Source organism: Manihot esculenta, chromosome 12, assembly GCF_001659605.2.
Source record: "Manihot esculenta cultivar AM560-2 chromosome 12, M.esculenta_v8, whole genome shotgun sequence".
Taxonomy (NCBI): Eukaryota; Viridiplantae; Streptophyta; class Magnoliopsida; order Malpighiales; family Euphorbiaceae; genus Manihot; species Manihot esculenta.
In genome coordinates, this window is record NC_035172.2 from 19,048,191 (window position 1) to 19,061,091 (window position 12,901).

Below are 12,901 nucleotides of genomic sequence, written 5' to 3' on the forward strand. Positions count from 1 at the left end.
CTTCCAGGAGACTTTCTTTTTCATGTTGGCTTAATTGATTTGACACTATCACTGGAAGTGTCTTTTTCAGCTCTCAAGTACACATATTTCAAGTGGTCTGAAAGAGGCTTCAGATCTGATTCTAAAGTTTTCTGGCCTGTATTCTGCCGCTTGAGGGGACAAGTGTCTGTCTGAACTGGTTTCAGCTTTCTTCTTTTGCGCAAGGCCTGTCTACATTGGAAGGCTGGAGGGAGTGACCTGCGATCCAAGCTGAAGATGTAAGACTGGACTTCCCTCTTTATGCACAAGATTGCAGTCCATCTGTTGGATGCAACAAACAGTTTCTTTTAGCTCTGGTTTCTTTTTGCTCTCTTCATCTTTCCGATTAGTCTCCCTACAAAGATCATTGTTCAGTATTTCATCTTGATCCATATCAAAAACTTCATGGCTCAAGCAATCAATGATATCAAGACTATAAACAGGGGACATGTCATGGGAATATTTCATAGAATCATAAACATTAAACTTTATAACTTTCCCTTCAAATTCCATGGTGAGAGTGCCATGATGTACATCTATCTTGGTTTTGGCTGTGCTCAAGAAAGGTCGTCCAAGTAAGATGTCTAAAGTAGTATTGTTGTTGTCTTCCTTCATGTCAATCACATAGAAATCTGCTGGAAAGACAAGTTGATCTACTTGTACCAGAACATCTTCTAGAACTCCTCTTGGGTGTACCACAAATCTGTCAGCCAATTGGATCATTACTCTAGTGTCTTTCAGTGCACCTGTATTCAGAAAATTATAAATAGAGAGTGGCATAACATTAATTGATGCACCTAAATCACACATAGCTTTCTTTATGTCAACATTGCCAATATTACAAGAAATAGCAAACATCCCTCTATCTTTGCATTTTGTTGGGAGTTCTCTCTTTATGACAGCTGTCACAACTTCTCCCACACTTACCTTTTCTCTTTCAACAAGCTTGCTCCTATTAGTACACAATTCTTTCAGAAATTTTGCGTACCTGGAAATCTGTTCTACAACATCTAGCAGAGGTATGTTGATTTCCAATTTCCTGAATGTCTCAAGGATCTCCTTTTCTTCTTTTTCTTTTTGCGACTTCTCAAATCTTTTTGGAAAAGGAGGTTGAATTTTGAAACTTACCTGCTGATCAGCCTTCTGTGGGTACGCAGGTTCTTCAGTTCGCCCCATCGGATTGGACATGCAGTGTTCTGGCTGCTTCTCTGTAGCAGCTTGTCTTTGCTCTTGTGAACTTCTTTCATCAGTCTTGGCCTCTTGGAGCTCTTTCCCATTCCTTAACATGATAGCATTAACATTCTGTCTATGATTAGTTTCAGTTTGGGAAGTTAACTTACCTTGAGATTCAAGCTTGCTTACTGAGGTCACAACTTGTCCCATCTGCTGTTGGAGAGTTTGCACGAAACTTGCCAGAGTCTCAATCATCTTCTCAAGGTGCTGGTTGGAACTTGGAGGTGCTGGTTGGGCTTGATTTCTTTGGTAATTTTGGTGGTTGTTAGCCTTTGCATAGCTGAAGTTCGGATGGTCTCTCCAGTCTGGATTGTAGGTGTTAGAGTAGGGATCATGTCTAGGCTGGCTATTGAATCCTCTAATTGCGTTCACTTGTTGGTCTTCCTCTTGAAGTGTTGGACATCAGTCAGTTGAGTGTCCAACATATGAGCAGATCCCACATGGCCGAGACTGCTGGAGTGGCTGAGCTTATTGAGCTTGACCTATGACAAAATTTTTCATAACAGAGGTTAGTTCAGAAATCTAAGCAGTGAGAGCAGATGTACTTACCTCATTGGCTCCTCTTCACAATTGCTTTTCATCTCCATATTATCTTGAGGCTGCTGCAATTGTTGAGATCAAGTCTCTAATTGCTTGAGGTGTGCTATCCTGGATGGAACCTCCACATGCTACATCAATGAACTTCCTTTCGGAAGGTAGCAAGCCTCCATAGAAAAACTCTATGAGTGATTTATCTGAAATGTCATGTTCAGGGCAACCTGTACACAATCTTTTAAACCTTTCCCAATAGTCATACAAATCCTCAGTTGGTTTCTATTTAATGCTATTGATCTCTCTTCTTATGTCTATAGCTTTAGAAACTGGGAAATATTTATTCAAGAAGGCACTAACCATACCATCCCAAGAAGTTATGGAACCGGGTGGTAAGTAAAACAACCAATCCTTAGCATAATCATCAAGTGAAAAAGGAAAAGCTCTTAATTTAACATGCTCTTCAGATATGCCTTGCGGCCTCACGGATGAACATACAATTTGGAATTTCTTTAAGTGCTTGTATGGATTTTCATTCTCTAAACCTCTAAACTTGGGTAGTAGATGAATCAAACCTGTTTTGAGCTCAAATGGAACTGTCAGAGCGGATAGGTGATGCAGAGAGGTGCTTGGTCACCTATAGGGACTGCCAACTCCCTCAGTGTTCTTTCTCTTGGCACTGGTGGCCTCATTGCTGGATTTTCTTGTATTAATTCATCATGGACAGCAGGTTCAGCAGGGGCAGCAGGTTGTGCAATGTGTTCAGCCATCTCTGCGACTGGTTGGTGCGATTCAGAGGCTTCAGAAGCTTGATCTGTGATGGGTTGCTCCTTGGGTGCGGGCTCGGCCTCACTTGTCTCCTAGAGTGTGGCGGCTTGCTTCCCAAGTCCCCTGATGGTGCGCTCAATTTTTGGATCGTAAGGCAGAGTTTTTTTAAGTCCAGATCTAGTCATGAAAGAAAAACAAATAAGTTAAATCAAATTAAAATTAAAAAATCAAACTAAATTAAAAAGTTGATTTGGGCATATTTATTAAAAAAAATTTAGGATATAATTGTTGAAATTCATAAAATTTAAAATTTTTTTAACAATGATTAGTTATATTAAAATATTAATTTTTGGTGCTGATTAAAATAATTACGTGATATTTTTATTAAATTTAACAGTTGAAATTAATGATAAATATAAATAAATAAATTTAAATGGTTAATTTAAAGTATATTATTTAACTTTTTATATTTTAGGTATATCCTATAATAAATTATTGGTAGTAATTCTAATGTCAAGTAGATAAAGTAAAGAAATTCCTAATTTTTCTTTGCAATAATTTTAGGGTTATTGTTACTCATTAATTTAAACTAATATAATATTAATATAAATAATAAATTAATAAAAAAATAAGCTTATGTATAAACTAATTAATTAAGTTGTTTGACTATTGAATATATAGAGTAAGAGAACTGCACTATATGGTGTACCTCAAATAGTTTGTTGATGTACTAAATAGACTCCTTACTCGCATCTGAATTTGTATGTTTAATTAATTAAAAAATGAAATAGATAGAATATTTTATTCTCACTATTTTTTTTTTGTCTTTTAAAATTTCTACATACAAATTTAGAAGATTAATAAATATACTAAATTCTAATAAAAAAAATAAAAAATACTATATTTTAATTAAAATGTCTATATAAATATAAAAGAGATTTACAATTAAATTTTTTTAATATTATCATTATTTATAAGTTAGTCAATTTATTTTTAAAATTTATTAAATATTTCTTTTTTTTTGTTTTTATTAATAAAATAATTTTTTTATTTATTTTTTTTATTTTTTCTTCCATTAAAATCTAAATAAAAAGAGAGATAAAAATTATAAAATCTTAAATTATCCTTTTAGCCAAAAGAGAATCTTCTAAAACTCACGTTTCTCAAATCATTTGATGCCACTATTGCTCCGACGGTATATTTGCGTTGCCATCATAGCCAACATATCCCTTGGCAGCATCACCACAATCATCATCCCTTGTCACGCCCATCGCCTATGGCCATCGCCACCATCCCTCTGCCCCTTCCTCAGTTGCATGTCCTCTCCTTATTATTTCATTTTGTTCTTTTTCCCAAAGCCTTAAGCAGATCTTCATACTTTCTCTAAATCCTTAAATTCCTAAATCTCCTCTCCAAGGCTCCAGTAGAAAGCTTGCATGTGCACTCTACAGATTTGCGGTTGATGAGGTTGATAAACTCATGAGGGATGCAAGAGCTCTAAGCAAAGTATGTGAAAGGGAACAAAAGTGGGGCTTGAAAATGTATGACTCAAAGTCAAAGATTGGGGTGAAAAGAGGTTTGCAGCAAACCTGGAAGTTGAAGGTTGAAACAATAAACCTTATGAGATTAATGCAAAAAAAAAAAAAAAAAAAAAGGATTTTCTTATTCTGATTTTTGGGGTTTTGGCGAATTTTAATTTTTTTAAAATTAATAGCAACAGGATCAAATCTTTTTGGTGCAGATTGTAATTTAAATATAGGATTAAAGAAAAATTAGATTTTCATATGTATGATTATGGGTTAGTACTACACAATCCATCTTAAGATCTTTAATCTGCTCTGAATTCATCCAAAAGGGGAGACGTCATTGAAAAGTTTGCTTTGATTTATTGCTTAAATTCGGATATTATTTTTCATTTTTTATTTTAGTTGATGATATTACCGATTTAGTTTGGGATTTGTTAATGGTTTGATTTGCTATTACTTCAAAAACAGTTTAAGAGTATTATTGTTGAAATGTATTTTGAGTTCCGTAAATTATTTAGCTTAGTGTATTGACAGTTTGAGAAATATCAAGTTATTATTGTAATTTATTTTTTAAAAATTATAAGAGACAAAAACAGATTTTATTGTAGAAAATTATATAAAAGGTAATTCAATCTTTTTTATGATCAATTTAATAGTAGAAATAAATAAAATTAAATAGAATGATTATTTTATTGATGGAAATAGAAGAGAAAGACATTTTAATGAATTTTTTATTTTAAAAATATTTCACTTATTAAAAAATAAATAAAAAATAATGAAATATTTAAATTATAGAATGTTATGTATTTAAAAATAAAAAACTCCAAATTATAGATTAAAAAAACAACAAAGCAATGCTAAATTTGAGGCATTCTGTTTTGAGATATTAAAAAAGGAGTGAGGAGTAGGGGTGAGCATTCGGTCGGTTCGGTTCAAAATCGAACCGAACCGAATAAACCGAAAATCGAAATTTTAGTTTTTATGAAAATCGAACCGAACCGATTTTGGTCAAAAATCGAACCGAACCGGTCTGATTCGGTTCGATTCGATTCGGTTTGATCGGTTTCGATTTTTAATATTTTTTTAATTTTTTACACTTTATTTTCAGTATTTTAAAATTTAATTAAAATATTTTAATTTTAATATAATTTAATTTCTCTATATTATTAAAAAAACATATTATTATCCATAATCGGTTCGGTTTTTTCGGTTTTTTCGGTTTTTTTCTGATCAAAACCTAACCGAACCGAAATAATCAAAATTTCTGAAATTTAAAACCGAACCGAACCGAAATGTATAAAAAACCGAACCAAATTTTCAAATCAGTTCGGTTCGGTCGATTTTTTCGGTTTGAACCGGATTCTGCTCACTCCTAGTGAGGAGGGTGATGTATGGGCAGCCTTAAGAGTCATGATGATGTATCATAATTAAGTAGAGCTGTTGAGGTTGTCTTTATTGCACCTCAGCCTCATTAATTCTAATAAAAAATCACAAACCAACATCATAATTCCTTGTTTTTTTTTTTTTGAAATAGGGGTTGAGGGAGTCGAACCTTAGACCTTTCAAGGCTACAGGATGTACTTTCCACCAGGCTAAGCTTTGGAGTGCATCATAATTCCTTGTTTGTCTTTTGAAAATAAATTGATTATATTTTGTCAATCTTTTAAAGAAAAAAGACAACTCAGCACAAAGATTCATATACATGTGTATCTTAATATATGTTCATGCATAATGCTCTAAACTATCAATTGTATGGTAAATATATACATGTGTATCTTTTATTACAGTTCTTCATAAGTTTCAAAGTTATTCAATGTTTCACCTTTCGATCCACTTTCTTAATTTTGCATCGCTACTCCATAGCTCCTTCCCTTTTTTTTTTTTCACATACCATGTTGCAATTTTTTTTTTCACATACCATGTTGCAATTCACAAGATTCTAAGGTAAATTACAAGTTGTGGCTTAAAGGAGACCAATTATATACAAATCAGTCGATACAAAGTTTAAAAAAAAAAAATCAAAGTAAATCAAACTAACTAAACCAATTCAAGCATAAGAAAAACTAAATTAACCCTAATCCAAAAGATGCTTCAAAATCTTCCCCAACTTTTCAATCCAACAGACTACATATGGCACAACACATTCATCCACCAAAAATACAGCTCCGGATTGAAATTGCAGACTGAAATTACTAGCATCAATCTTTTAGAAACCTTCAAAGAAGAAAAATATGCTAAAAAATCTGAGGAGGATCTAATTTGGGTCATATGCACTCAGAAAACTAACACAAGCATACACTCAGGAGATGAGATAATAGAGGTCATGGCGACTGCACCTTGAGGTGTGTGGATAGAAGAGTTAGAATATTGCAAGGCATAAAGTCTAAGTTAGAATCTTGCATAAAGAAGATAGAAGATTCAAGCCAGATACCATATCCGGTAAATGAGGAAATATATAATTCCTAGAAACAAATAATTGATGGGAAACAGCTTGTTCAGATGCCTAAATACATGAATGAACTCCAGTACTTGGATAATGCTCTGGAAAGGTTCTGTCAGCAAGTTGTTAGACCTTAGGAACAATAATCAAGAAAACAGTGATACACAAGCGGAGGCAGGACAAACTGAGAACCCGGCAAGATTCGTTTATGGCGGGGAGGAGGCACGGATATTTATGGATTGGTTTAATTTGTAAAATTCAATCAATTTAATTCAATCCAAACCAACAAATTTGTTTAAATGATTATATTAGATTAATTTAGATAATTCATCTAATTAATATATTTTTTTAGTTAGTTTTTAGTGGTTAATCAATAAATAACTATTTTATATTCAATTGCACATTCTAAATTCTAACTTTATCTTCACTTATTTTTGTATTTAGTTTGAGTATAATACTAATTAAATTTATTTATATCTCTATTATTATTAAAAATATAATATCTCAATTCAATTATTTGGCTTTTAGTTAGGAAACTTGGGCTGCAGCCCCAATGCCAGCTTGTATATATATTTTTTTCAAAATACATGTTCACTTCATCCATTATTAACTTAAGCATTAGAAGAATAACTTATTATTCCACATGATGTGAGGGTAGAAAGTGAGGGACTCTAGGTGCTAATGGAAGGGGAAATTAAGGAAAATGGAAATGATCAATGGGCAAGTGTTATTTGTCATATCCAGTACTAGAATAGCTTTGTTAATCAGAAAGAAATCTTTAGGCAGCATGATTAATCTAATATTGATTTTAGATTGTTAAATGAATGCAAATATGAAAAAGATGAGGAGAAATATTCCTCTACATCTGTTCAAATGTTCAGAAAATTGCAGGTTTTTTAATTTATCTCGTGGTTCGTTATGTATTTTTTTTTTCAAATCATCAAAATAATTGAAAAATTAAAAGAAAAAAAAAACTAACAAATAAAACACAACCCTCCCTATCATCTTCTTTTGCCTCTCCGTTCTCCCTTGCACCATGTTTGGATGGGAAGAAATAGTAATTAATATAAGAGTAAGAAAGGATAAGGGGAATTATAATTTAAAAAAATCATATAAAGAGAGATAATACATACAGATATTATTTATGTTTAGAAAGAGATTAAAAATTCATGAAAAATAAGAAAATAATTTATGGTTCTCGCTTCTTCTCCATTACACTCGTAAGAAAATGAGACTCGGAGTAAAAATGGTATCACTTAGCCCATGTTCCATAATACTAGTTATCTTAATACTTATTTGTTGTTTAAATAATCGGTAGGTGTCAGGCAGTGGTTATCCAAATGATATAAAAAGTAATTTACTCGACCTCATTTTATTGAAGTAAAAAATACTAAACACAAACTTTAAGATTTATGTATATAACCCTATAGGCTCAACTATACTAGCAATATGAATCAGAAAAGTTAAATAGGTCCGATCCAAGTAAGCTGAGTCCAAATATCATATAAGCAGGCATGCGAACCATACAAGCCTGATAGAGCACAACAAGGCAACTCACCTGTAAATCCTGGGCTAAGGAAAGGAGGGTCCACTCTAAATTCACCTAGTACACATGTTGGACTAGCTGGCTGCACACAATTAATGCTAGATATATAAGGGTACACCATCTGTCATACGGATATCCTTATTGGGAAAGTAGACGAAGTCCTAAAAATGGATACTAGCTAACAAGGAATCTTCAATATAAAGGACTATCATAAGAGCGAAGATTGATTCATTATTCCTTAAAAAAAAATATCACAATCGGAGACACTCAAAAAACAAAAACCTTCTTAATTATTGATTCCTTAGGGTATCAATATCGAACAAAGTCTTACTCTTACTTAAACTTATCATCTATTGAACGTATTTGCTTTTTCCAGATAAGGTAAATAAGTTGCTTACTCCTCCTACCTTCATTTATGCCTCTCATTTAATTCAATTCAAACATAGTGTTATATGGGTCAAAAATATTTTAGAACTCTCAATCAGATCCAAACTGATAAATGTATTATCTTTAAAAAATAGCCAATTCTGATCAAAAAGTAGCCAAGACTAATGAAATTCAAAAAATCTTAAATGCCCAGAAACTAAAATGCATTGAGAAATCAAATGTAATAGCAAAAGATGTACAAGAAACAAGGAAAACTCAAAAACACAACACTTAATTGAAAAAAAATATTCAAGAACTCAATATGAAAAGAGAGAGAATGAACTAGATGCTGACCTATAACCATTGACGCACATGTTCTTCTTCTATGCATTCGAAAGCATTTTCTTTTTAGATTAAATCCCTTCTTTTTTCTACTTTATCCACTCTGTCTATGATATAAAATTTCATTTCTTCCTTAGAGTTAGAATTAAAACTTGATCTAGAATCCATCAAATAATCCAACAAAATAAGGGAAGAATTAACCTCTCGAATCAAGTACGATGAGTTCTTCCACTGCAAGTGAAGCTATTTGATCACGAAATACAAAGATAGTTATGTTGACATAAATGAAAAGAAGGTAAAAGAGAGAGCAAATAAATGGCTCTCTTTTGTTTATTGTGTACTTTCTTGAGAAATACAATGTTGGCACTCTTGACATAGATAAAAAGAGGGGGGAAAAAGAGAGAAAAAAAAAATGTCTTACTCTTCTTTATTGGGGTTGAATCTTTATGGTCTAAGTAAGAAAAAAGATGGGATTTTAAAGAGAAAAAAGATGGAATTTTAAAGAGAAAAAAAGCTAAGAGAGAGGAGAGGGAAACAGAGTGAGAGGACAGTTGGCTTTAGAAAAAAAAAAAATTATTTAGTTCCTATAATATAGAGAAACTTATTAATTTATCCATCGGTTTTGCAAAATACATTGAAATATTCCTAACATTTTAAAAAGTCTACTAGTTAGTCCCTCCATTAAATTTAGCAGTTAAGTATTTTATTATTTAGTCCCCGTGGTTTGAAAAAATTTATTAGTTGATTTCTCAAATTTCTAAAAAGCCTATAAATTAGTCCATCCATACCGAGAACGTTTTAAACTTTTTTACAATATTTAATGGTTAAAATTAATAAAATCAGAGATGTTTTAATGTATTTTCAAACTGGAGTGATCAACTAATAAGTTTCTATATAATATAGGAACTAAATAATAAATTTTTCTTAGAATATACTCATACTATATTTTTTAGACCGAAGAATAATAAAGAAAAAGCCCATTACTCGAGACCTAAAAATAATAGTACAAACTAGAGCCTCATGTCAAGTCTCTAAAGATAAAGCACATAGCTCAAAATAAGAAAAATTCTAAAATCTAAGGCATTAGGATAGTGAATGAAGGATTAGGTATTGCCTCCAGGAGAACCCTTAAGCTTAGAAGTGGAGCATCTAAAATCGATCTACATTATATTGAAGCACAACTATCTTTGGATTAGAGCTCTTTGGCTCATAAGAACTATCTCGATTTGTAGAGATTGTCACATTCAAAAGAAAACAACGAGAAAAGGATATTGACTTCTCTACTGCACAAAGAAAAAGACCAAATGCAAGATCTAAGCTAATAACATAGAACCATAGTCATCATCCAAACATCACTGTGGATCCAACAACCTCTAGGATGCAAGAGAGTTAAAAGGAGGAGGTACAAAAGAGGAGAAAGGTTAAGAGCATATTCTTCAGGTTAACAAACAGTAAAAGCTACTGCTTACAAATCCTAAAACATCTTTCTCTATTAAAAAAACTGATGCTTTCATCTCCTTTAACCTGCATGCAACACGTCTAAGAAAAGAACAAAAAAAAAAAAAAAAAAACAAACAAAAGAAACATACTACCCAAAGCAAATATATCTCATAAACGCACACTTGATTTTAGTAAAGCAAACATAGAGGAGCAAACATATCCCATAGGATATCTTCATGTGTATGAGCTCATATCTGTAGTCTCTAAAACACAAAGAATAAAAAGCTCCATACAATTCTCACTTAATAGAGAAGAGGCTCTCACCAGTGAAATTAGGAATTTTATTGAAGGTGAGAAAAAATAAAAAATACATTCTATTAAAATTATTTGTTATTTCATAATCTTTTATACCTAATTTCTATTTTTAGAAAGAGTGTTATTATTATTTTTAGAGACTAATGTAAAACTTTTTTATTTTTTTTAATTTCTTTATTGGATTACGCCACTTATTTTCTATACTTATATTGGAAAAAAAATCCACTTATCAAGGGTTAGTTTTTAAGTTATGATATATTTGTAAAATTTCAATTTAAGGTGGGCACGTTATTTATTAATGGGGCAAAACTGTAATTATATAAGTGGATCTTTATATTAATTTTAAAATATAAGGTGGTCAATTGCTTAATATATATTTTTCATAACTTTGCTATTACTTATTCTTGCATTGTAGGGACAAAGAGAAGCCACACCTCAATGATAGAAAAGAAAAAAAGTAGACTCGCTCCTAAAAAGGGAAAAGAAAGAAAAGTGTTTTCTCTCTCTTAAAAACTAAATAGAGGTTATCCTTTTACATACTCATGCTATGTTTGTAAGATGGTTTTAGAGGTACGGTATATATATATACTCATACTAAATAAGCTAAAAATTTTGGCCAAAGAGAAATCTAAGTAATTTTTTAATCACGTGAAAGCTGTTTGCAAAAGAGAGATTGATATAATAGTGAAGAAAATTCTCTTTGGGTACGCTTTCGAAAATTTTCACATAAAATTTTTATTAGTTTGGTGGTCTAATTTGTGAAGTGTTGATAAAGTGATGCTCATGTGTGTAGGGTCAATAGCCACTCGACTTGGGTTAGCCTAAGTGTAACGATCTGAAAACTAGACCATTACCGATGCTAGGGTTCAGGTCGACTTAAGGTCACCAGAGCCCGTAATAAGCTTATTATACATCTTGTTACATCTGATGTAATTCCAAATATTATCTTAAAAAAATGTACGTAAACATCTTCATCTCATGAACTAAAACTTGGTATGTGCATACATACATAACTAAAAATATAATTTCATACTATAGTTCTCAACAAATACTCCAGTATGGTCATCAACACACCACATTTTAGTTTAAACATAGCTTAAACTTTAAACTTTACATAATAAGATCATTAATAAGGGGATCATAAAAGAAAATTCGGGCAAAGTATAATTCTAAACCACAATATATTATATGTCTACTATTAAACTATTACATAAAAGCTATACCATAGAATATTATTGATCTCTTGAGCTAACTCTGGTCTTGCAAACCTAGAGTTAGGGGGAAAAGATAAGCTACTAGAGCCTAGTGAGCAAAAACATAACATAAAACAGTTTTATAAAACATATGATCATATGAATTGCGTCATAATATAAACAATTCACATCAAGATGGTCTTTTCACTAGTAACCCTCTATAATTTTAATAGTGTCTGACCTACCATGGGTGCTCCTCAGGACTTTCACTAAAACATAACATAATATATCCATAGTGTTAGGGGCATAGAATGGGTATCGACCTGGACTTCCATATTCGTCATACATATCATAACATGCTCAAGGGCTAGTGGATCATCCAACATCCATCCACAACAACAAAGAATTATGCAATGCATTATATTCAGGAATTCCAATGTAAAACAACCTATTCATATACATATGGAATTTGTAATGCATGAGCATGCTTAAAATGTTTAATTTCTTTTAAAATAATAGTTTAGTTTAGTTCTAATCACCTCTGCCTGATGCAAGCCTAGTTCTAAAGTAGTTATCTCACTATCGACCTCTACAGTCTCCCAAGTCTGATCCTATCACAGGTGGACTTAAATGAAGGATCAAATATAACTTTTACAACTCTTAAAATTACCCTAAGAAATTTCTAAAAGCATATAAGAAAGCATGTAGAAAACATGCTAAAAACTGTTAGATAATGGACTTTTGGCGGTAGGTTCAATAGCCTAAAATTCCTTTTCAGATCCGAAAGTCAAACTTTCGAAGGCAGGTAGGTAGCCTTCACAGGCAGGTTCGGTGATTGAACTTGGTTTCGGCTCTTGAACCTGGGTTTTTTTGCAATATAGAACCTGATTTTGCCTTCTGTCAATAGCCCTCAAAACAACATTAAAGTCACATACAATGGCTAAAAAACATTCCATAATAATTCAGGACAAGTAAAACTACTCTAATCTAGTTTAAACTTCCACATGCAACATAAATTAAGGATTCAAATCATACATTCTTTTTTATCATGCATTAATCTTTATTTCCTCACTTAAACCATATGATTTGCATGCAATTAGAATGACTCGCGGTTGTCGAATCCGGTCAAAAATAACCTCTACGGTTATCAACAATTTTACAACTGCAGATAGTGGTAAAGGAT